General features: G+C 45.2%; 1 pseudogene; it reads left to right on the forward strand.

Annotated features, from left to right (window-relative positions):
* Positions 1 to 10,944: 10,944 nt before the first annotated feature.
* Positions 10,945 to 20,931, forward strand: LOC100358036 (claudin domain-containing protein 1-like; annotated as a pseudogene).
* Positions 20,932 to 23,132: the final 2,201 nt, after the last annotated feature.

Here is a 23,132-nt window from a genome sequence, read left to right on the forward strand (position 1 = left end):
CCTGGCTGCTCCACTTCCAATTCAGCTCCCCGCTAATGGCGTGGGAAAATCAGCAGAAGACGGCCCAAGTCCTTGGGACCCTGACCCTACATGGAAGACCAGAAAGAAGCTCCTGGCTGCTGGCTGCTGCCTGGCCCCATGTTGGCCATTGCATCCATTTGGGGAGTGAACCGGTGGATGGAAGATCTCTCTCTCTCTCTCTCTCTCTCTCTCTCTCTCTCTGTCTTTTGAATGAAGTTTTTAAATAAAAAATAAAAACTTTAAAAAGAAAAACAAATAGGTGTTTATTAACATACTGTGTGTGTATACATGGGAAGACTAGGTGATGAAGAACTCAAAAGCAGGTGCTATAGTTTAAATATGGTTTGCTCCCTTCAGAGCTCATGTGGAAAGTTAATTTCCATTGGAAGGTATTAAGAGGGGGTAAACTTGATCTAACTCTGGTGTTCAGAGGTGGGGCCTTTGGGAGGTGATTAAGATCAGATAAGTGGGCCGGTGCTGTGGTATAGTGGGTAAAGCCCTTGCCTGCAGTGCCAGCATCCCATATGGGTGCCAGTTCGAGTCCCAGCTGCTCCACTTCCAATCCAGCTCTCTGTTATGGCCCGGGAAAGCAGTGGAAGATGGCTCAAGTCCTTGGGCCCCTGCACCTGCGTGGGAGATCCAGAAGAAGCGCCTCGCTTCGGACTGGTGCAACTCCGGCTGTTGTGGCCAGCCGGGGAGTAAACCAGCGGATGGAAGACCCCCCCCCCCCCGCGCCTCTGCTTCTCTGTAACTCTGCCTTCAAATAAATAAATAAATCTTTTTTAAAAAAAGATCAGATAAGGTCATCAGGGTGGAGCCCCCATGACTGAATCCTGGTGATTTTTTACAAAGAGACCAGGGCACACACAGACCCATGTGTGTTCCCCTGTGTCTCATCATGTGATGCCTGTGCTACCATGGGATTCTGCCAGCAAGAACCTCATCATCAGATGTGGCATCTTGACCTTGGACCTCCAGAACGATGAGCCATAAAGAAACATCTCTTCTTTGTGAGTTACTCAGTAGATAGTATTGTGTTATTAGCAAAAGAAAACTGACTACTACAAAATGGAGGGTTAGGATATGGGGGTTACACAGCATCCTATCAAAGCAACAATCAATCTGTAGAGCAGGGACAAGATAAAGGAAAAGGACTTTGAGCTTCTAGGAGTGGCCCATTGTGGGAAGCTACTTCTGTAGTGGAACAAATGGAAGGGGATCATTGTTCCACCAAGGCCGGTTTATGTAGATTCCTCCATGGCTTGTTTCTGGGCTGTTAAGGGTCCAGAGTTGCTCTGGTGATTACCGTCAGCCCTCTCTAGTAAAGGCGGGCATCTTTAGAAATTCATGCCCTGTTTTTGAAGCAAGTAGGTATATAGCAGACAGATTTTCTTCTGAATTGTCTTCAGACCAAAATAACCAATATACCAAAGTTGGATATTTTTAGGTAGCATATTCTAGTACCCTTCAGCAATTGCTTTATAATGCTTAATTTTAGATATCAACTTGACTGGATTAAGGAATAAAGGGAACCTGGAAAACCATTATTTGGAGGTGTGTCTATGAGGGTGTTTTCAGAGTGTGTGAGTGCATTTGGTGGGAAAGACCTGCCCACATCAGGTCCATTGAGCTGGGGGGCCTGAGAGAACAAGAATAAAGGAGAAGAGAATTTGTCTTCTGAAGCTGGGATACATGCCTCTTCTCCCCCAGGTCACGAGAGCTCCAGGCTTTCTGGCCTTTGGACTCTATGATTTATACTAAGTCTTTCATTCAACCTCGCTGGATTCTCAGGCCTTTGGCTTTGGTCTGAGAGTTTTACCCTTGGTTCTCTGGTTCTGAGGCCTTTGGACTAGGACTGAGCTGTACTATTGGCAACCCATGGTCTCCTGCTTGGAATCAGCCTCTTAAGGGACTTCTCATCTATGAACATTATCATTATCATCATCAATCTATCCATCATCTATCTACCTACCTTCCTGCCCATCCATCCATATGATTGTTTCTGTCTTTGTGGAGAACCCCGACTAATGCATACTTCATGTCAAAACCTTGAGAGCTCTGAAGGAAGTGAAGGGCTGGTGACCCAAGCAGAAAGGCTTTCATGGTAGCTGGAGCCTGGCACCAGACGCATAGCAAAACAGATGGCACAGAGGTAGGTGTTGCCAGTGTCCCAGCAAGATCCAACAGCCAGACCATTCTGCAGCATGCCAGGCACCTACTTGGTACAGTTGTGACTATAAAAAGATGTGTTCATTGTGAGCTCCTTGCTCCAGGAGGGAAAAGTCACCTCAAGGCAAGTGCTCTGTAAGTCACTGATTATTTCCACAACCGAGCGTTTAGGAGGGCAGAATTGGTTGGCACTTTTGAGTTAGATTTTGAAATGAGTCCCCATGCACAATGTCTCAAAAAGAATAAGTGGGTAAGTGGAACAGCACAGACCTCCCCAAGGAGAGGTACTGGATTCACCTGGTAGCATCAGTCTAAGTTAATTAATCATGAACTGTCTCCCTGTTGTTTCCCTACTTTTCAAGGATTCCCTGAATCCTCACAATACCCTTTGTGGTTGTATCCACGTTTTACAGATTAGGAAACTCAGGCATTTAGGGGTTACTGGACTGGTAGATGGCGGAGCCAGGCTCCAAGTCTGTGGCTGAAACCCTTCTCTTGAGGGCCTTGATTAACAGTAAGAAGTGACTCTGAATGGCCACTTAATTTCTTCTCCACAGCAACTCTGCCAGGTAGGTGCCATTATTTTCTTGTTTTACAGAGAGAGATACTGAGGCACACAGAGGTTAGGGCACTGCTTCAAAGTTACCTATCTTGGAAATAGATTAGAATCCTTCTAGTTTGGTTCTTTAAGCGTGTCCATGGAGGCTTTGTTACATAGGCATGAATGATTTAATAAGTGGGCATCAGTGACTAACTCAATATCCAGGCCCTCCCCACTCCTTGGAGGACTGGGGATGGGGGTGAAAGTGCCAATTCTCTAAACATCCCTTGGTCTGATGACCAGTCTTCATCCTGAATCTATCTAGGGGCCCCACCTACCAGTCATCTCATTAGCATACCAAAAGACACTCATTCCCTTGGAGAGTCCAAGGGTCTCAGAAGACCTTGGGTCAGGATACTTGGACCAAGGTCAAATTTAAATTGTTCCATCATAGGCATGGGGAGTTGGTTCCAAGATCCCTGCAGATACCAAAATCCCCAGGTGTTCAAATCCCTTATGTACAGTGGTGTAGTATTTGCATAGAACCTATGCATTCCTCTTGTATGCTTTACATAATCTCTGTATTACTTGTAATACTCAACACAATGTAAATGCTGTACAAATAGTTGTCATACTGAATTGTTTAGGAAATAATGACAAGCAAAAAAAAATCTATACACATTTGATACAGATACAATTTCCTACCCCCACCCTTCATTTTTCTATTCGTGATTGATTGACTCCATGGATTTAAAACCCACAGACACAGAAGGCCAACCATATTAGACTAAAAGATACTCCCATTACCCTGATCCAGAAGTTCCAAGGCTTTTAGAAGCTGGAAAGCTCTGTGCCAGGAACTAGGGACACAGTCTAAATTTACATTTCCCATCATGTCACAGCATCACCATTTTCAGCTGGTGCAGCTATTACAGTGGGTATAGACTCCACCAGTGATCAGCATCAGTATCTCAATGGGGTGGGCAGATCTTTTTGCTCGTCATCATGCCCCACCCAACTCTAACTATTTTTGGTGGCAAAATGGAGTTTTCTCTTTGAGGGACAGTTTTCTCATCACTGTTTCTTTTTTTTTAAAGGCAGAGATAGATAAATAGAGAGATAGAGATGAAGAGAGATAGATAGATGATACAGGGAGAGTGCTCACCTGCTGATTCACTCTCCAAATGCCTACAACAGCAGGCCCTGAGTAGGGACTTGAACCAGGAGCTAGGAAATCAATCCTGGTCTCCCATGTGGATACCAAGTGGGAACCCAATTACTTGGGTCACCACCTGCTGCCTCCAAGGGTCAGCATAACAGGAAGTTGGAATCAGGAGTCAGAGACAGGAATCTAACCCTTGCTCTCTGATGTGGGATGTGGGTGTCTTAATTGCTAGGGTAAATGTCCACTCCTGATCATTGTCCTAAATGTTGTCATCATTGCAACTCTCCCAACAGTGTTATCACAAAATTAAGACATAATTCTTGTTTTTTAATTTAATTTATTTTAATTTTATTTAAATTTGAAAGGGGGAGAGAGAGAGAGATCTCTTCCATCCTTTGGTTCACTCCCCAAATGCCTGCAAGAGCCAGGACTGGGCCATGCAGAAGCCAGAAGCTGGGAATTTTTTTAAAAGATTTTTATTTATTTATTTGAAAGGCAGAGTTACAGACAGAGAAGGAGAGACAGAGACAGAGAGAGGTCTTCCATCCACTGGTTCACTCCCCAGATGGCCGCAACGGCTAGAGCTGTGCTGATCTGAAGCTAGGAGCTTCTTCTGGGTCACCCATGTGAGTGCAGGGGCCCAAGGACTTGGGCCATCTTCCACTGCTTTCTGAAGCCACAGCAGAGAGCTGGATTGGAAGACGAGCAGTCGGTACACGAACCGGAGCTCATATGGGATGCCAGCACTGTAGGTGGAGAGGCTTAGCCTACTATGCCACAGGGCCGGCCCCGGAGCTGGGAATTTAATACAGATCTCTTTTGCTGGTGGCAAGGACCCAAGTGCTGTCTCCCATGGTGCACATTAGCACACATGGATTGAAAGTGGAACTGGCATTTGAACCAAGTACTCTGATATGGGACATGGGTATCACAGGCAGCATCTTCACAGCTGAGCCAAACATCTGCCCCCTTGACTATCATTCATAAGATCACATACATGCTTTTAGATATTATCAATTCTGATAAGATTGAAAGATTGGTTCAAAACAGGGCTCACTTTAATCTGGGTTTAGTAAGAACTTCGAAGTGAAGGCTTTGTTTTTAATAGCTGAGCGCATGGTTCACAACGCTCAACAGCTTGGGGCTCTGGGAACTGTGTCTCCACTGTTGCGTCAGCATTTTGGGCGGGGGCAGTGCTGAGTTTGTGTGAATTCACACTAGCATCAGGTGTCTTAGTGTCCCCAGGCAGGGCTTAGCTTCTGTATATCCCTGTGGAATGAATGACTTGTGATCCCTGTAGAAGTTTCTCTTTCTCTGTCCTCTCAATGTCTTTCTGTCTCTCTGTCTGTCACACACACACACACACACACACACACCACAAGCCACAAGTGTGCTTGTAGAGCATCTGAGAATTTTCAAGTGGCTTCCACACATAATCAATCCCCAGGAGCATCACACTTCCTCTCCTCACTTTAGCTGTATGGAAACAGATGTGGAGACAGGACCGTGACTCAGGCAGGAGTGGCTTGAACCTCGCCCTGAACTCCCAGCAGCCTGCTCCGTGACACCTACAAAGCTCTTCTTTGTCATTCCTTCCTTTATTATTCCCCACTTCCCAGCATCCACCACCCCTTGCAGTTCTGCTCAGTGTCCTGGGGCTGGGCTTCAAGACCCAAAACGCTCCATTCCCGCCCACACCCATAGCTTTCTCTCATGGCCTTCTGATTCTTTTCTGAAGTAACTTGCAGGGCTGACAAGCAGTTCAATAAGCCCTTTCAGTTTTTAAAATTATTTATTTATTTATTATTATTATCACAGTCCACAGGTCTTATTTTTTTACACTCATTTTGCATGAATTCATAGGAAATGGGTTCCAGCAGCTCAGGCTCCTTTCCATTGGTTCCTGCAAAGTGGGTTTCTCTGGGTGGAGCAGGCTGGCACTTCAGTTGAACCCAGGTACCCTTCTCTTTGGCTTCCTTCTTTATCTGATTATTTATCTTTCACACGTTTCAGGAAGCTATCTTGGCTCTTAGAGTGCTTAATATGTTCAATATGCACATTAATTCTCTTGGCAAGAATCTTGCCCTTAACGTGTTTGTTTACATCAATGCCAACAGCATGCTGGGTGATGCTGCAGACTCTTCAAGTTTTACCACGATTACATCTATGGGGCAGTATAGTATCCATGTCCTTGATGTCTATGACATCATCTTTCTTGTAAATGCCCATGTGTGTGGCCAAAGAAACAACTCCATGTTTTCTAAAAGTCCTGGAGAACATGTATGGAGTACCGTTCAAGAGAGAGAGAATCTTCTGTCCGCTGGTCCACTCCCCAAATGGCTGTGATGGTGGAGACTGGGTAGATCCGAATCCAGGAGCCAGAAGGTTCATCTGTGTCTCCCACCTGGGTGCAGGGGTCCAGATATTTGGGCCATCTTCTGCTGCTTTCCCAGATGCATTAGCAGGCAGCTGGATCACAAGTCAAGTAGCTGGAACTTGAACTGGTGATCTGATATGGATTCTGGCATTGCAGGCAGCAGCTTAACCTGCTGCACCACAACACCAGCCTGTCCTTTCAGTATTAATCATGATTTTTTCTAGTTTTTTTTTTAATGAAATCCTTACATTTTCAACTTTTTTAAAATTTGACCGATAGTGTTAGACAGTGAGAGAGAGAGACAGAGAGAAAGGTCTTCCTTCCCTTGGTTCAACCCCCAAATGGCTGCTACGGCTGGAGCTGCGCCAATCCAAAGCCAGGAGCCAAGTGCTTCTTCCTGGTCTCCCATGCGGGTGCAGGGGCCCAAGGATTTGGGCCATCCTCCACTGCCTTCCTGGGCCACAGCAGAGAGCTGGATTGGAAGAGGAGCAACCGTGACCAGAACTCGGCGCCCATATGGGATGCCGGCACCACAGGCGGAGGATTAACCAAGTGAGCCACAGACCGGCCCCTCATGATTTTTTGACTCTAGGGTTTTATAGGTGATCTTTTTAGAGAGATTTATTTATTTATTTATTTGAGAGGCAGAGTTACAGAAAGAGGGGGAAAGACACAGAGAGAGAGAGAGGTCTTCCATCTGCTGGTTCACTCCTCAAATGGCATCAATGGCCGGAGTTGGGCCAATCTGAAGCCAGGAGCTTCTTCTGGGTCTCCTATGTGGATGCAGGGGCCCAAGAATTTGTTCCATCTTCTACTGCTTTCCCAGGTGCTCTAGCAGGGATCTGGATCAGAAGTGGAGCAGCCGGGACTCGAACTGGCACCTATATGGGATGCCGGCACTACAGGTGAGTCTTAACTTACTATGCCACAGTACCAATCCCTGTAGGTGATCTTTATCAAGTTGAAGACATTCCCCTCTGTTCATAGTTTGCTTCCAGAACTGTGAGCTAAATAAAGCTCTATTGTTTATAATTTCCCCCGTCTGTGACATATAAATGGGCTAAGATACAGCCCCACGATCAACACCCCCATCTTGTATGATGTTGTGTAGGTTAATTCATGCCTCTGAGCCTCAATGTCTTTTGAAAAAATTTTCTCCACCAAATTGCATCCCTCGTTTAAAAAAATACAGCTTTCTAGGTTCTATCTCAGGAGTCAATGCACTTAGGGTATGGTCCAGGACTCAGTATTTTTAAAAAAATTTTCTTAATTTATGAAATTCTTTTTGGTTAACAGCAGTTTTAAGACCACATCAAAATGCAAGGTGTCCGGTGCATAACAAATCTTCCCAGCCAGATGAATCAATTTATAGGCTTTTATTGAGATTCCATTCCTGGGCAAAGTTCCCTGGTGACAACACGGTGGGGGGCCGTGCAAGTCGCCCAGGTCAGAGGTTGGGAGGACTCCTTTTATAGATACAGGGTGTGGGGGTTAAAGGTTGAGGCATGTCTGATCCTCATTGGTTGAACTTTAGGCGCCCGTGGGGATCTTGGCAAAGATTTTTTGTTCCTGGAAGTGCGGGTAGGGACTCTCCATTTCCGGCAGTGTGGGCCTTCTCTTCTGTGGATCCCGAAGCTACCACAAAATTGAGAGGAAGATACAGAAATGTCATATGTACACTCTGGCCCAGCCCATGAGAAAGGTAAAATATGAAGTTTTTGCCATCTTTTTTTTCAAAGATTTTTAAAGTTTATTTATTTGAAAGATAGAGTTACAGACAATGAGAGGCAGAGGAAGAGAGACAGGTCTTCCAGCCTTTGGTTCACTCCCCAAATGGCTGCAACAGCCAGAGCAGAGCCAATCCGAAGCCAGGAGTCAGCAGCTTCTTCCGGGTCTCCCACGCAAGTGCAGGGGCCCAAGGACTTGGGCCATCTCCTACTGCTTTCCCAGGCCATAGCAGAGAGCTAGATCGGAAGTGGAGCAGCTGGGACTAGAACCAGTGCCCATATGGGATGCCGGTGCCGCAGGTGGAGGCTTAGCCTACTGCACCACAGCCCTGACCCTGAAGCTTTTAGCATCTTAAAGTCAATCAGCTTATAAAGAATGGGGAGATCCCATACTGCTGGAAGACACTGCTTGAGAGAAATCAAAAACAACCAAAATACTTGTAGGTGGTGAAACAGAGAACAGAGGAAACTCGAAACTTCATACAATGGAAAAGCAGCCAGCCAGATACCAAACACTATATATTGTATGATTCTATTTATATGAAATATGCACAATAGGCAAATCCATAAACACAGAAAATAGATTAGTGGTTACCAGGAGCTGGGAGAAGTGGGGGGGGCCTACAATTTGGGCCCTTTCAAGTTAACCTTATGTGATTAAAACTAACCAGAGGCTATGACAATTACTTTTGCTAAGTCCATAGAGAGAATGAAAGCAGGAGAGGAGAAAAGATAACTAACTCTTAAATGTAAGGTATTTTGCAGTCCCTATGCTATCAGTTGAGATAGTTTTTTTCTACAAAGTAGCCAGTGACACCTTCTCAAGTCCTCTCTTTGGATGTCCATAAGTATTTGGCACTCATGACCATCGAGGACATTGAAGCCGGGTCACCAGAAGCCCATGGATGATTATAAGAGATCAGATGGCAGCCAGTTTGCCACAGCCACCAGAGGGTGTACATTCAGGAGGACCTCATTCATCACCGGAAGTGACTACAAAATGTGCCCTAAAGAGAATCATGTTTTTTAAAGTGTACAAGTTCATGTTTTTTTTTTTTTTCCAGTAGATTCACAAATCAGCACTATTGAATTCTAGAACATTTTCATCACCCTTAAGAAAAACCTTGCACCTGTTAGCAGTTACTCCCCATTTTCCCCTCCTCTCAGCTGCTGGTAGCCACTAAACTGTTTTCTGTTTTTATAGATTGGCCTATTGTGAGTATTTCATATAAGCAGAATTGTATAATATGTTGCCTTTTGTGTCTAGCTTCTATTACTTTCTATAACGTTTTCAAGATTCAGCCACTGGGGCAGTCGCTGTGGTGCAGAGGGTAAAGCCACTGCCTACAGTGCCGGCATCCCATAAGGGTGCGGGTTCGAATCCCAGCTGCTCCACTTCCAATCCAGCTCTCTCTATGGCCTGGGAAAGCAGTGGAAGATGGCTTGGGCCCCTGAACCCATGTGGGGGGCCAGGAAGAAGCTCCTGGCTCCTGGCTTCAGATCAGCATAGCTCTGGCCATTGTAGCCAACTGGGGAGCGAACCAGCAGATGGAAGACCTCTCTCTCACTCTCTCTGCCTCTCCTTCTCTCTCTGTTTGTCTCTGCCTTTCAAATAAATAAATAAATCTTTTAAAAAAGATTCCACCACATTGCATTACATATTAATACTTCATTCTTTTTTAAAAAAGGTAAAATAATATTTTATTCATTTATACTTAAACCAAACTGGCACTGATATCACTGTGAAAGAGCCAAATTCAAAGCATCTTTCTATAAATATTAGAATAATGAACAAATTAGAAGTTGTAGTGAAAGGGGCCAAGGAAATGCATGATGTGCATTATAGCTCAACCCTTCACCTGTACAATTGAAGTTTTTCAATAAATAAAGTATCCCAATTCCAACTAACAATAATGATCATTCACTACACTTCTTTGTGCTCCCTACTTCCTACTCTTTTCTGAAATGTTATTTAATTATTTGAGAGGGAAAGGGAAAGGGAGAAGGAGAGTGCAAGACAGAGTTCTCCCATCTGCTGATTCACTCCCCAAATGCGCCAAAATGGCCAAAGTTAGGTTGGGCTGGAATTTTGAACCAGAAAAACAATCAAGGTTTTCCATGTGGGAAGCAGGACCCCAGTTACTTGAGTCAACACCACTGCATCTTAGAACCTGCTAGAAGCTAGAGTCAGGAGCTGGAGTTGGGGCTCAAATCCAGGTACTCCAATGTGGGACATGAGCATCTTAACTGCCAAACTAAATGCCGGCTCTTGTTTATACTCTTGAGGTTAGATTCTATATCCCGAAGATACCCAAACTAGTGTATCTGCTTATCTATAGCCAGAGACTTCTGGCTGTCTTGTTAAGTAGCAAGGTTACTGAAATCTGATGTAATAGACTTCAATCATATCCCACCACCAAACTGAGATGATAGGCACCATGAGGACAAGTATACATATGCAGGGATTTTCAACATTTCACAGGAAATGGAATGAAGATAAATTTATTTTGGTGCAAAAACATTTTGAAACACATAAGAGGTTTTTTTTTTCCACAATACACATTTTCCATGAACTTTTTAAAGACCCCTCGTATGCATGGATTTTAAACTTTTTTTGCACCCAAGTGAGCATCTTTTAATTGCATTTTCCAGGAACTTTTTGGAGGGCTTTTATATACCCATCTTCACACATTTTGGGGTTGCATGTTCAAGGAGCAATTTAGGAACAAATCCATGTTTTTCTGGGGGGCAGTTAACTATTAAGTGGTTTTCTGTGTTACATTATGGCTTTCCCCCAGGCAGGTTTAGAGGTGGCTTCGAAGTCAACAGCAGGAGAATATTACTGCAACTGCCTGCGGGGCTCCAGAGCCCTCGCTATAGACCTGGAACAGATTGTTCCAGGCTTCGCTGCACGAGTTCTGACTGTTCTGCATCTCGTTGCTCCATGTCGGAAGCAACAGGCATCGCCAGTGATAAGAAGAGTAGAGGCCGGGGTCGTTTTGTAGGTGATGCACCCTTCTGACTCACCCTGTTGCTAGGCTCTGCCTCGCTGTTTGTCTTCCACCTATTACATTTCATTCTCTGGCTCCGGGACCAGGTCCAAGCCTGTTTGTCATGAAGATTTGAGGACGTTGTGATGTGGGAGGGGGAGCTATTTATTTCACTCCCGAATCTTGTCATGTACAAAGATAAAGAGGCTACATGCTGACGTGTAAAAGGTGCAAAGAATGATAAAACTGATTTAAAAGGTGAGAAAGTGAACACACACATGCACACACTCACACACACACACACGAGCATGGGTTGCCCCACATGGAGAAATACCTGTCATGAGTGAGCAGTGGGCCAGAAGATTTATCTGGAAGAAGGGGGTGGGAGTGGGAGACAGAGAATGCAAGCACCTGGCAATTCTTCTAGTGTGGTCTGTGGTGGAAGTGAGGGCCCCTTCCAGTCCATCCTTTGGTATCTTGCCCAGTGAGAGGAGCTTAACACACCCATGATGGTGAATTGATTAGAATTCCCCCCAAGCATTCCACTTCAGCTCCTACCTGTGATGCTTGGGAACTGCTAGAATGAACACCTTCCTCAGTAATTTTATCTGGGAAGGCAGCTTTTCTGCATATGTGCCAGATCCAGGGCTGGGCACCGTCTCATGATTGCACTCATTTCTCTTTATGTGTGTATTTCATACTCCGATTTTACAAGCTGAGGAAGTGCAGGGTCACAGAAGTTAGCTGACATGTATCAAGGAAAAACTCAGAGGCATATTGTGAATTATTACTACACTAACTTATTTGAATTAAAAAAAGAAATATAAAAGATGGATTTTTTAGATTTGTTATAAATATTTGAAAGGGGGAGAGGGAGAGGGAGAGGGAGAGGGAGAGAGAGAGAGAGAGAATCTTCCATTCACTTGATTTACTCCCCAAATGGCCGCAACGGCTGGAGCTGGGCCAATCCGAAGCCAGGAGCCAGGAGCTTCTTCCAGATCTCCCAGGTGGGTGCAGGGGCCCAAGCACTTGGGTCATCTTCCACTGCTTATAGCAGAGAGCTGGATCAGGAGTGGAACAGCTGGGTCTGGAACCGGTGCCCATATGGGATGCCAGCACTGCACGCAATGGCTTTACCTGCTATGTCATAGTGCCGGCCCCAAGACGGGTTTTATCAAAAGATTTATCTTCAAGAAAGGAGAGGTAAGAAGAAAAACCACAGCCATATTTGGATATAGGGAACTTTGCTTTCTCCGGTTGGGTGAATTGGTGACCAGCAAAGGGCCAAAAGAAGTGTTCCGTCCTTCGGCAGCAGGCTAGGTCCTCGAGGAAAACAAATGTGGTTGCTTGTGTATTTCCCAGAGGACACTGGGAGTTTTAATCTGAGAAATGCATGACAGGCTGTCTCTGAGCCATGGCTCTTACTACCTTCAGCTGGCATCCCCATCTCAGCTATGTCAGCTCTCCATTAGCTCCCTTCGTAGTTCTTAATCGGAACGGACTTCTATAACAACATAGTAACAAGAGGAAAACAGAAATTTATTAACATGTATGCCTCATATATTTATGGAAGGCATAAGTTGGTCACAGTAAACCTGTGTTGGTTATAGATAAGAGGGACAGGATAACACCAAGTAGGGCTCAGTTGGGGCTCTGGGATAGGTCAGTCTATAAAGAGAAATATTTGTTGCTTTTCTAATGGTTGGTGTTAACAGTCCAGAAAGTTTACCTGCAATTAAGCATGGTGGGGGGCTGGCTGTGTGGCATAGCGGGTAAAGCCCCCACCTGCAGTGCTGCCATCCCATATGGGTGCCAGTTTGAATCCCGGCTGCTCCACTTCTGATCCAGCTCTCTGCTGTGCACTAGGAAAGCAGTGGAAGATGGCCCAAGTGCTTGGGCCCCTGCACTCATGTGGGAGACTGGAAGAAGCTCCTCATGGCCTTGGATCCGTACAGCTCCGGCCATTGCAGCTATCTGGGGAGTGAACCAGTGGATGGAAGACCTCTCTCTCTCTCTCTCTCTCTGACTTTGCCTCTCTGTAAATCTGCCTTTCAAATAAATTTTTTTAAATAAATAGAGCATGGTGGCCCTGGTGGCTGGCTGTGATGGGATTTAAGTCAAGGATTTCAGATACATTCAGTAATGTGAAACAGTCTTTTTGTTGGTTTTGCCTGCAACTGTAAACTGATTAACTTTCTCTAACTCTTCCTCTGTGGGGAGCAACTGAGACTAGACTAAGTTACTGGAATTAAGACTTATTCTATGCATCTGCTCTCCCACAATATGGCGCTGAGAGAGAGACCAAACAACTTCTACGCAGCTGCCTCCAGTTCGACCAATAAACTGCAGGAGCTGATCCTGCTCCTGATTGGAGGAGAGCAGCGTGCTCGGCGTGTGGGCAGCAGAGCATGGATTGGTGGCAGAGGACTATAAAGGAGGAAAGAGACAACATGCACCAGGAACATCTGGGGGAACACCTGAGGAACATCTGGGCAGCCCCCGAGAGAGCCGGCCGGCGGTGTGCTGCTCCTCCGCGGAAGCGGGGGAAAGCAGCGGGGGGCTGGGGTGGGGTGGGGTGGGGTGTGGGGGTGGGGTGTCGCCCTTCCGCGGAGGCGGGGGGCCGGCAGCTAACCTGGGACGGCATCGTTCCTCCGCGAGTGAGGGAACGGCAGCTAACCCAGGAAGAGCCGAGCAGACAAAAGAACAGCGCAGGGTCTGGTGTCGTTCCTCCGCGAATGGGGGAGCGACATTCCTCTACTCTCCTTCCTGTGTGATTAAAATCAGGATATCTGGGGAGCTCATTTAGACCAGCAGCTACGATTATGGGTAAGATGCCTACATCTCACATTGCAGTATCTGGGTTTAATTCTTGGCTCTTGCCCCCAGACTTCAGCTTCCTGCCAGTGCAGACCATGGGAGAGAGCAGGTGATAACTCAAGCGATTGGATTGCTGACGTCCATGTAGGAGACTCAGATTGCATTTCCAGCTCCTGGCTCCAGCCCAGCCATGACTCTTGCAGTCACTTGGGAGGTAAACCAGCAGATGGGAGTCCTTTCTCTCCGTCTGTCTCTGTGTCTCTGATTCTCTCAAATAAAAAAGATGACCTTCAGCATATCTTGGACATTTTATCAAGAGGAAATCCAGAGTCTGAATGAGGACTCCATCTTTGAGCCATTTTCTGAGCTCTGTCATTCTTGCATGATTCCTGCCTCCTGCCTTTGTGGAGGTGGTTGTCAGACTGACATCATTGAAGGATATTGTTGCAAGCACAAACTCTTTGCAGAGTCTTGTTCTAGGTCCTTGTTTGGAGATAGGAAAGAAACATGGCTTGCTTTCTTCTTTCTTTTTAAACATGAACTATAGTCATTCTGTGCAATGAAGTCCCAGAACTTCTTACTGCTACTTACCTATAACCTAGTTTTTATCAATCAACCTTTGGGCATCTCCTTTCCCTACTTCCCTCCTCCCCCACTTTCTTCTTCAAACTCTGGTAATCACCATTATATTGTTATTTTAATTTTTAAAGATTTACTTATTTATTTGAAAGGCAGAGTTATAGTCAGAGGGAGATGCAGAGAGAGAGAGAGACAGAGAGAGAGAGAGAGAGAGAGAGAATCTTCCTGCTGCTGCTTCATCCTCCAAACGGTTTCAATGGCCAATGCTCAGCCATGCTGAAGCCAAAAGCCAGGAACTTCATCTGGGTCTCCCACATGGATGCAGGGGCCCAAGCACTTGGTCCATCTTTTGCTGCTTTCCCAGGCTCATTAGCCAGGAGCTGGATTGGAAGTGGAGCAGCTGGGACTCAAACTGGTGCCCATGTGGGATGCCAGCACCATGGGCCACAGCTTTACCCACTGCACCACAGTGCTGGCCACCATTATAATTTTAAATTCTGTGAGATCATCTGTTTTTCAGACTCCACATATGATTGAGATCATGTGATATCTGTCATTCTGTGGTTGGTTTATTCACTGAACATAATGACTTCCAGTTCCACCCATGTGGTTGCAAATGACAAGATTTCATTCTTTTTATGGCTGAGTAATATTCTATTGTACATATATACCACATTTCCTTTATCCATTCATCAGTGGATGTAATGTAGGCAGCGAGGTAGTGAGCGAAGAGGAACTGAAGACTGCCAACACCTGTGCCACAGCCCCACGTGCGCTGGGGAGGAAGCTGGAAACTAACTTAGGTGTGTGAGAGAGACCTCAGGAAAAGAAAGCATCTGTGGGTGCTCTGTATTTTACACCACAAAGTCCTGCCCAGACCCCTAGTAACTTCACAGTGGCCTCAGGCTTCCCTTCAAGGAAACTCCCCAGGAAAATCCTCTCTGCTCAGCACCAAATTGGGTCCCTAGCCTGAACACTGGGCGATAAAACCTCCCAGCCTTCCCCCAAGGAAGGCACCGGAGGGGAAGCCCCTCTGCCCAGCACCAGGTGGGCTCCCCAGTCTGATGACACAATAGTGAAACCTTGGGGGGGAATTTTACCTAATCCACACTCAGCGAAGCCTCTGTCCTGGAGAAGAGGGAGGAGGGGAAGGAGAAACAATGGGAAGAACTGGACCCCATTCCCTTAAAGCCCAGGTCTGAGTGCAGGCTGCGTGCTGAGCTCTCAGCTCTGTCCTGAGCCGCCTGCCTGGCCTGCCAGCTGTATTCTCTCCAGGAAACCCTGTAACCTTGCTCTCCCCTGACTGAGCGACTGGGCGCTGTCTCTCAGATTCTGTCTGGAGAGGGGCCCATCTGTCCTGATGGATGCCCACCCCATTAAATCTTGCTCCCTTGCTTACCACGCCTCTCTGTCTCATGTTTGAATTCTTTCTTGCCAAAGACAAGAACCTATCCCACCCGTCTCTGCTAACACATGCACCACCCAAACCCCAGCCCCTTCTGTGTAGATGCAGCTGAAATCGGAAAAGACCCCCTAAAATTTACCCTGAATTGTGGCCCCTTAAAGTTCCCTAGAAATGCTATCTGGGGTGCCACATGTGCTACCAGAATTTGGGGTGCCTTACGATTTCACCACGGGTTTATTACTAAATCCCCGATATTAATAAGCCCAAGAGGGTTCTTGCCTAATATTTAGAGAAGAATTCTAAGTACCGGCACAGATAAATGAGGCAGCATGGTATGTTTTAAGCTGTTATTTAGTGAGAAAGATGCATAGGAGAGTGAGAGCTTTATTTAGGAGAGAGGTAAATAATGGTTCATACCGAGCACCAGGAACCAGCCATGTGGAAGAGCATCTAGGCCAGGAAGCCTAGAGCACATGGCCCGAAGGCCATGCACCCTGGAGGCGCCGGGCTATAGCAAGCCCCTTCCTAGCAAGAGGCCAGGGAAAAAGAGCAGGGCCGGGCCACACTGTGTCCCGGCTTTTAACCCACTTCCAAAGGGGAGTGGTTAATTAACCTGATTGGCTGGTCGGCACCCAGGTGTGGCCAGGTAGGGGAATGAGGCCACTCAGGGGCATGGCAAAGGCATCAGGTGGGGGCATGAGGCCACACAGGGTCATGGCGAAGACGTGGTTTTCCAGTTCACAAATCCAATCAATTTTAACCTGTATGCCTGCCTACTTCACAGCTGCCACAGTTTTGCCTGCTAGAAATATCTAACACGGCTGCAGGTTGGGTGCCTGCGATGATAATGAAATTATCACGATCAGCATGCCCACTCCCATCATGCACCTGATGCTATGAGATTTCCAAGATTACTGCACATATGCTGCAGCCCCACTTGCTCCTGAAGCCATGACACTTCTGAGATTTAAAAATGGGGTGGGGGGACATACTGACATGGGTGATACTCAAACCTCACCTGAGACCTTGCCGTCTTTGAATATTCAATTAAAAGCCCTGCTCCAGGCACCACCCCATCCTACAAAAGGATGACCCCAAACTGTAATTGCAACACTCCCATGAGGTTGCCTGCTCTCCCTCCTGAGTGTGCATTTTTTCTCTTGGCCTTTAAATAAATCTTGCTTTCCTGCTAACCTTTATCTGTGTCTCCTTGAATTCTTTCTTGTGTGGAGATAAAAACCTAGACCAAACCTAGCCCAGAAGTCACCCCCACAACAAGTGGACATTTAGTTGCTTCCATTTCTCGGCTATTTGTGAATAGCGCTGCAATAAACATAGGAGTGCCAATGTCTCTTTGAGAGGTGGATTTCATTTGCCTTGGGTATATACCCCCGAAGTGAGATTGCTGGATGATATGGTAGTTCTATTTTTAGGTTTTTGAGGAAGCTGCATGCTGTTTTCCACAATGACTGTACTAATTTACATCTCCACCAACAGCATGCAAGGATTTTCTTCACACCCTCACCCACACTTTTACCTTTTGTCACTTTGATAATAGCCAATCTTGCTGGAGTGAGGTGATGTCTCATTGTAGTTTTGATTTGCATTTCTCTGCTGATTTGTGATGTGGAACATTTTTTCATGTACCTGTTAGCCATTTGTATGTTTTCTTTTGAGAAATGTCTGTTTACACACGACTTCTTGATTCTTGGGAGCTCTTTATATGTATTCATAAATTCATACTTTTATTGATATGCAATCTATTCTTATATAGGCACATTTATAAATTTATTTATTAACAATTTTGGATAGGAAAATCCTTGCAGAGTCATCACACATGAAATGGCTAGGCACTGAAGGAGCACTTCATAAAGCTTTGCTTTAAGACATCCGTATGGAATCAATTTTCCTTTGCAAAAGCGAGAGAGAGGCTTTGATGAGAGCCAGAGAAGTCTGTTGAAAGAGAATTTTCAGAAAAAAGGTAAAGTCATGATTCTCCTATAGATAGAAAAATGAACACATGGTAAAGAACTGCCTTTACTCCTTTTAAAGAAAATCAGGGTCTTACAGTAGTTAAAGAGGTAAAACCAAATTTTATTCAGGAGCTGTTACAACAGGGGAGAGACCTCAGTATAGAATGGGGCTCAGTTCCAAGTATAGCATAGACAGCTGGGGGTTTACAGCCAAGAGCAAAATGAAAGAGCTCACGGATTGCAAAATTACTAAGGGGCCGAGACATCAAAGGCTGAGGGATTCGTTGCTAAACTGACTTATCAGGGCTTCTCACTGCAGCTGGGCTGTGAAGGCCCTGCAAGAAGAGAGCCAGGAGAGGGAGGTGGAGGGCGCCAGGGGAGGGAGCCTGACCAACATTTGGGCAAGGAGAGCACATTTGTCACTCCTGTGATTCAAGAGAACCAGGCAGATGTTGTAACTGGTGCAAGGAAAAAGTCATACTAGCACAAATTTATATGAGGTAAAGCAATGTTGAGATGAACTGAAAATTCCACAAAACTGTGTTTTTTTTTTTTCCCCACAAGGAGGAGAAAATAAATTAAAACCACTACCAGGGGCACTGCTTAAGTCCCTTCTTGGAACACCTGCATCCCATGCTGGAGTGTCTGGCTCGAATTTCAGATCCACTTCCAACTGATGCACATCCTGAGAGGCAGCAGCTGATGGCCCAAGTGCTTCAGTCCCCGTCGCCCACTTGGGAGATCCAGACTGGGTTCTGTGCTTCTGACTTCAGCCTGGCTCAGTTGTAGCTGTTGAGGGCATTTAGATTGTAAAGCAGTAGATGAGAGTGCTCTTTCTCTCGCTCTCGCTCTCTCTCTCACTGCCTTTCAGATAAAATGAAAAGCAAATTAAAAATTTAAGCCATTGCCAGGCAGGACTCATTTCCATATCTATCACTTACCTACAGCTTACAAAGAATAACAAAATATTTAAAAGTAATGAACAGGGCTAGAATTTATAATACTGAACAAAAAGAGTTTACCATTGAAATATAAATACTCTTCTCCAATGTCCTTCAAACAAGGTGATAGAAGTGCAAGAAGGCAGGTAAATTAAAGAGTAGGAATTTAGGGGCGGACATTGTGGCATAGCAGGTTAAGTGTCCCCTTGGGATACCCATATCCCATATCAGAATGCCTGGGATTGGGTTCTGCCTCTGCTTCTTATCCAGCTTCCTGCTAATGCGTCTAAGAGACAACAGATGATGGTTCAAAATACTTGAGTCGTTGTCACCCAGGTGGGAGACCTAGATTAAATTCCTGGTTCCTGGCTGTAGCCTGGCCTAGTTTTGGCTGTTGTGGGCATTTGAGGAGTGAACCAGTGGATGGAATATCTCCCTCCCTCCCTCCCTCCGTCCCTTCCTCCCTCCCTCCCTCCCTCCCTCTCTCTCTTCCTATTACTCTGTATTTTACATAAATAAATTAATAAATTGTTGCCGTTGATTTCTCAACAATGTTGCAGTGGATTTGTTTCTGAGAGGAGCAGTGTGGTGGGGGCAAGAGGCGCGGAGTCACCACACAGACCCTGGGAGTCGGGTGAAAGCAGGCTTGAGGAGAGCAACCCTTAGACTCGTTTATTACAGTTGGAACTACATCTTATATAGCCAAGACCAGCCAATCTGGTCAAGGGGCGGTCTATGCCCCAACCAATCCCAGCCTGTTGCCAGGCAGGCTCTGTTGCCAGGTGGGTTTCAAAGCCATTCCTGAGTAACTGACACTCGCTTGCCAGTGGTCACCTTGGCATGGCCTTCTCATTCCACCAATAAATAATTTTTAAAGGGTGGGAATTTAAGAGGGATAGGAAGTCAGAAAAAATAAACCCATCTGGTTGGACTTGCAATAGGATCCTTATAAGACCAGTTTTTTTTTTTGGGGGGGGGTGGTGAAAGAGAAGTTTCAGTTCAGATTGTCTAAGTCTTTAATGCATGGAGTTCCAGGGTGTGCAATGATGGGGTTCAGGGCATGCTACCCTCAAATTACCCTGTCATTTCTCAAATCCTTGCAGTTTAAAACATTTATTATGCCAAGGTGTATATTTCAAAGTGCCTTCTTCTTCCATACCAGGAAGAGGTGGACTCTTAACTCATCAATGGAGAAGCCATTGACTTAAATCCATATAACACATCCTGCTAAAAAACCCTTGTTTACTGTACTCTCCCAAATCACTTTTACATAACCTGTTTACCTTGCTCAGAAGTCCATACCCCCTTTTTCTTTGTTTTAGCCTAAGATGGTATATAAACCCAAGTTCTAACTATCCCTTTGGGCTATTCATCCCTGGATGCACCCATGTGTACATGCATGATACAGATGTTAACAAACTTCGGTTTGGAGAGGACAGGCATGTTGTCTGTTTCAGTGTGCAGCTGATACACGAGAGAACACGACCTCTGGCTCTGAAGCATCCTGCAGCAGTAGGAATGCTAAAATTGATAGCCATTTTGCAACAGCATTTGTAATTGCTTGTGTGCTTAGCCTTGTTTCCACCATCTACATGGTGACTTCGAGTAGCACAGATTGCTGGTATCGAAGTCCAGTTCAAGGTAATTCCTGTGATTTCAACCAGAGCATGAGGGAAGACTTCCTTAGTAACGAAGCAGATAAAAAGAATTATAGTGATGCACTTTGCCAATATAACAGCCCAGTGAGACTGTGGAGATGGCACATCATCATACCCCCAAGCACACATTGGTATGGACCACCAGAAAGGACCCATTTGTTACGGCCCCAAAACTCTTGAGTTTCATACTGAATGATCAGTTCATGGAGAAATTTGTTGATCCTGGAAACCACAATAGTGGAATTATCTACTTCGGACCTGTCTTTGGCCCTGCCAATTCTTTTTGCCATTTGCTAGTCTGGGTTTGATATGCTTGGGGCTTTGATTGGACTTCATTCTTGTATCTGCTGAAGCTTGTATACTTTGATGGCCGTGGGCATCCTCCGTCTCCTTGCAGATCTTTATCTGTCAGGCTCAGTAAGTTGTTGTCTGTTGGAACTGCACTCCTCTGCCAGCAACTAGAGCCGCCTGTGAATTTGGATGGTTCTGCCTGGCTTGCATCTTTGCTCCCTTATCGTTAATGGCTTCTGTTCTCTTCTGCTACAAGAATGATTCTGAGTTGTCTTAAATATTACAAAGGTCAGAGCTGAGATAAGTTAATTCTGATAACAACTACAGTTCAAAATAATAATGATAAAAAGACTGGTGTAATTGAATGTATTTTGAAACCTTGAATTAAAACTCTCCTCTCTGATGGCTGATGCCCCAGTCACCACTCCTTCCTGCTTACACATGAACTTTCTGTTAACCTCAAACAATCCAGAAGCAACAAGTACTTCTTATGGGCTGTCCTGTCCTCAAACTTTCCCCACATCCATTGCCTACCTCTTTTTATCTACAGCCAATATAAGCTCAATGTAAACAATGTATGCTTTCATTCCTCCAATGTTGCATTTTAATAATGACTTTGGTTCTTGTGTCCAGCAGATATGTTTCCAACTGCTACCTAGCCTTGTTGCTGGTAGTTGTAGAACTTGTCCCAGGACCTGGTCCTTTTCTTGCTAACGTTTGTAAGAATGCAATAAGCCCTTTTCCAGAGAGCTCTCATTCTAGAGAGCTTGTGTTTGACATATCACCCATGCTGCTCCCACCAACCTAGTGCAGGCATATTGGGTGTCATGAGTGAGAAGCTGCCTGCTTTACAGCTGTCATTTTTATAATTTTTATATACTGGCCGGTGCCACAGCTCACTAGGCTAATCCTCCGCCTGCGGTGCCGGCACCCGGGGTTCTAGTCCTGGTTGGGGCACCGGATTCTGTCCTGGTTGCTCCTCTTCCAGGCCAGCTCTCTGCTGTGGCCCGGGAAGGCAGTGGAGGATGGCCCAGGTTCTTGGGCCCTGCACCCGCATGGGAGACCAGGAGGAAGCTCCTGGCTCTTGGCTTCAGATCGGCGCAGTGCGCTGGCCGCAACGCACTAGCCATAGCAGCCACTTGGGGGTGAACCAACGGAGAAAGGAAGACCTTTCTCTCTCTCTCACTGTCTAACTCTGCCTGTCAAAAAAAAAATTAAAAAATAATTTTTATATACTGATATTTTCCCTTTCTTCCATCTCCATTTTTAAAAAATGTAATTTGATTTTTTTTGTGGCTATCCCATTTCATCCTGAAAATCCACTTTATTTCTACATGCAGACCACTAGATACACGATACCACTAAAACGCATGTGGTTTACTCTGACTGATTCCCATCTTTCAAACAACTGAACTAGGTCCAGCGTTCAGTCAGCAAGAAATGGAAAGAGAATTGGCATAAGTTCGTGAAACAAAATAAATAGTGGGAAGTTGACCCCAAACAAACTCTGCTAATGTCTGTTACACTTTCCAGTAAAAGTAAAATAACTGTATCTATTCAACTAGAAACTTCCATTTCTTTTTTCCAAAACCTCTTGCTATTGTGAAAACTTCATGTTCACTTTGCTGTTGGACATAGCTAGCCATCCAGCATATGCAGTGGTGTTTTCAAAGCCTTAATCTCCATAAAATTGAGAAATTTCCTGATATCTTTTTCCTAAACACTGGGACATAGCTTCATCTGGCGTAACATATGGTAGCTGATTATATCTATACTGTGTCTTTCTACAAGAAAAGAAGTAAAAATGCGGGGCTTATTTGAAATTTTAACTTTATATTTTCGAGAATTCTGATTTAGCAAGACAAGAGGATTAATCTTATTATGTCACTTCTTTTAAAAACACAATATGATTTTCTGTACGATCAAACAATTTTGGACTTTTACTATGTCCCCTTTCACACACCAGGCTTATTAAAAGAGTGTTTGCTTTTTAACAATACGTTCTGATCACAAAGTAAAATTCTCCAATTGCTGTATATTTAATAGCTCAATAGGATAAAGCGGTGGAAGATGGCCCAAGTGCTTGGGCCCCTGCATGCTTGTGGGAGACCCGGAAGAAGCTCCTGGCTCCTGGCTTTGGATTGGCCCAGCTCCGGCCGTGGCAGCCATTTGGGGATGGAACACGTTTCTCTCTGTTTCTCCTTCTCTCTGTCTATAACTCTGTCAAATAAATCTTAAAAATCAATCCATCTTTTTTTTTAAAAAAAGAAAATATCATAGATATTTTCATATCCTCAAATCTCTCTGTCTCTCTCCCTCCCTCTCCCTCTCTCTTACACACACACACACACATACACACACACATTTAATTGTGGTGAAGCACACATAATACAATTTACCATCTGACCAATGTCAAGTGCACAGTTCAGTGATGTTAAATACATTTATATCTTTGTCTCCAGAACTTTTTCATCTTGC

This window comes from Oryctolagus cuniculus, chromosome X, assembly GCF_964237555.1.
Source record: "Oryctolagus cuniculus chromosome X, mOryCun1.1, whole genome shotgun sequence".
In the NCBI taxonomy this organism is placed as follows: domain Eukaryota; kingdom Metazoa; phylum Chordata; class Mammalia; order Lagomorpha; family Leporidae; genus Oryctolagus; species Oryctolagus cuniculus.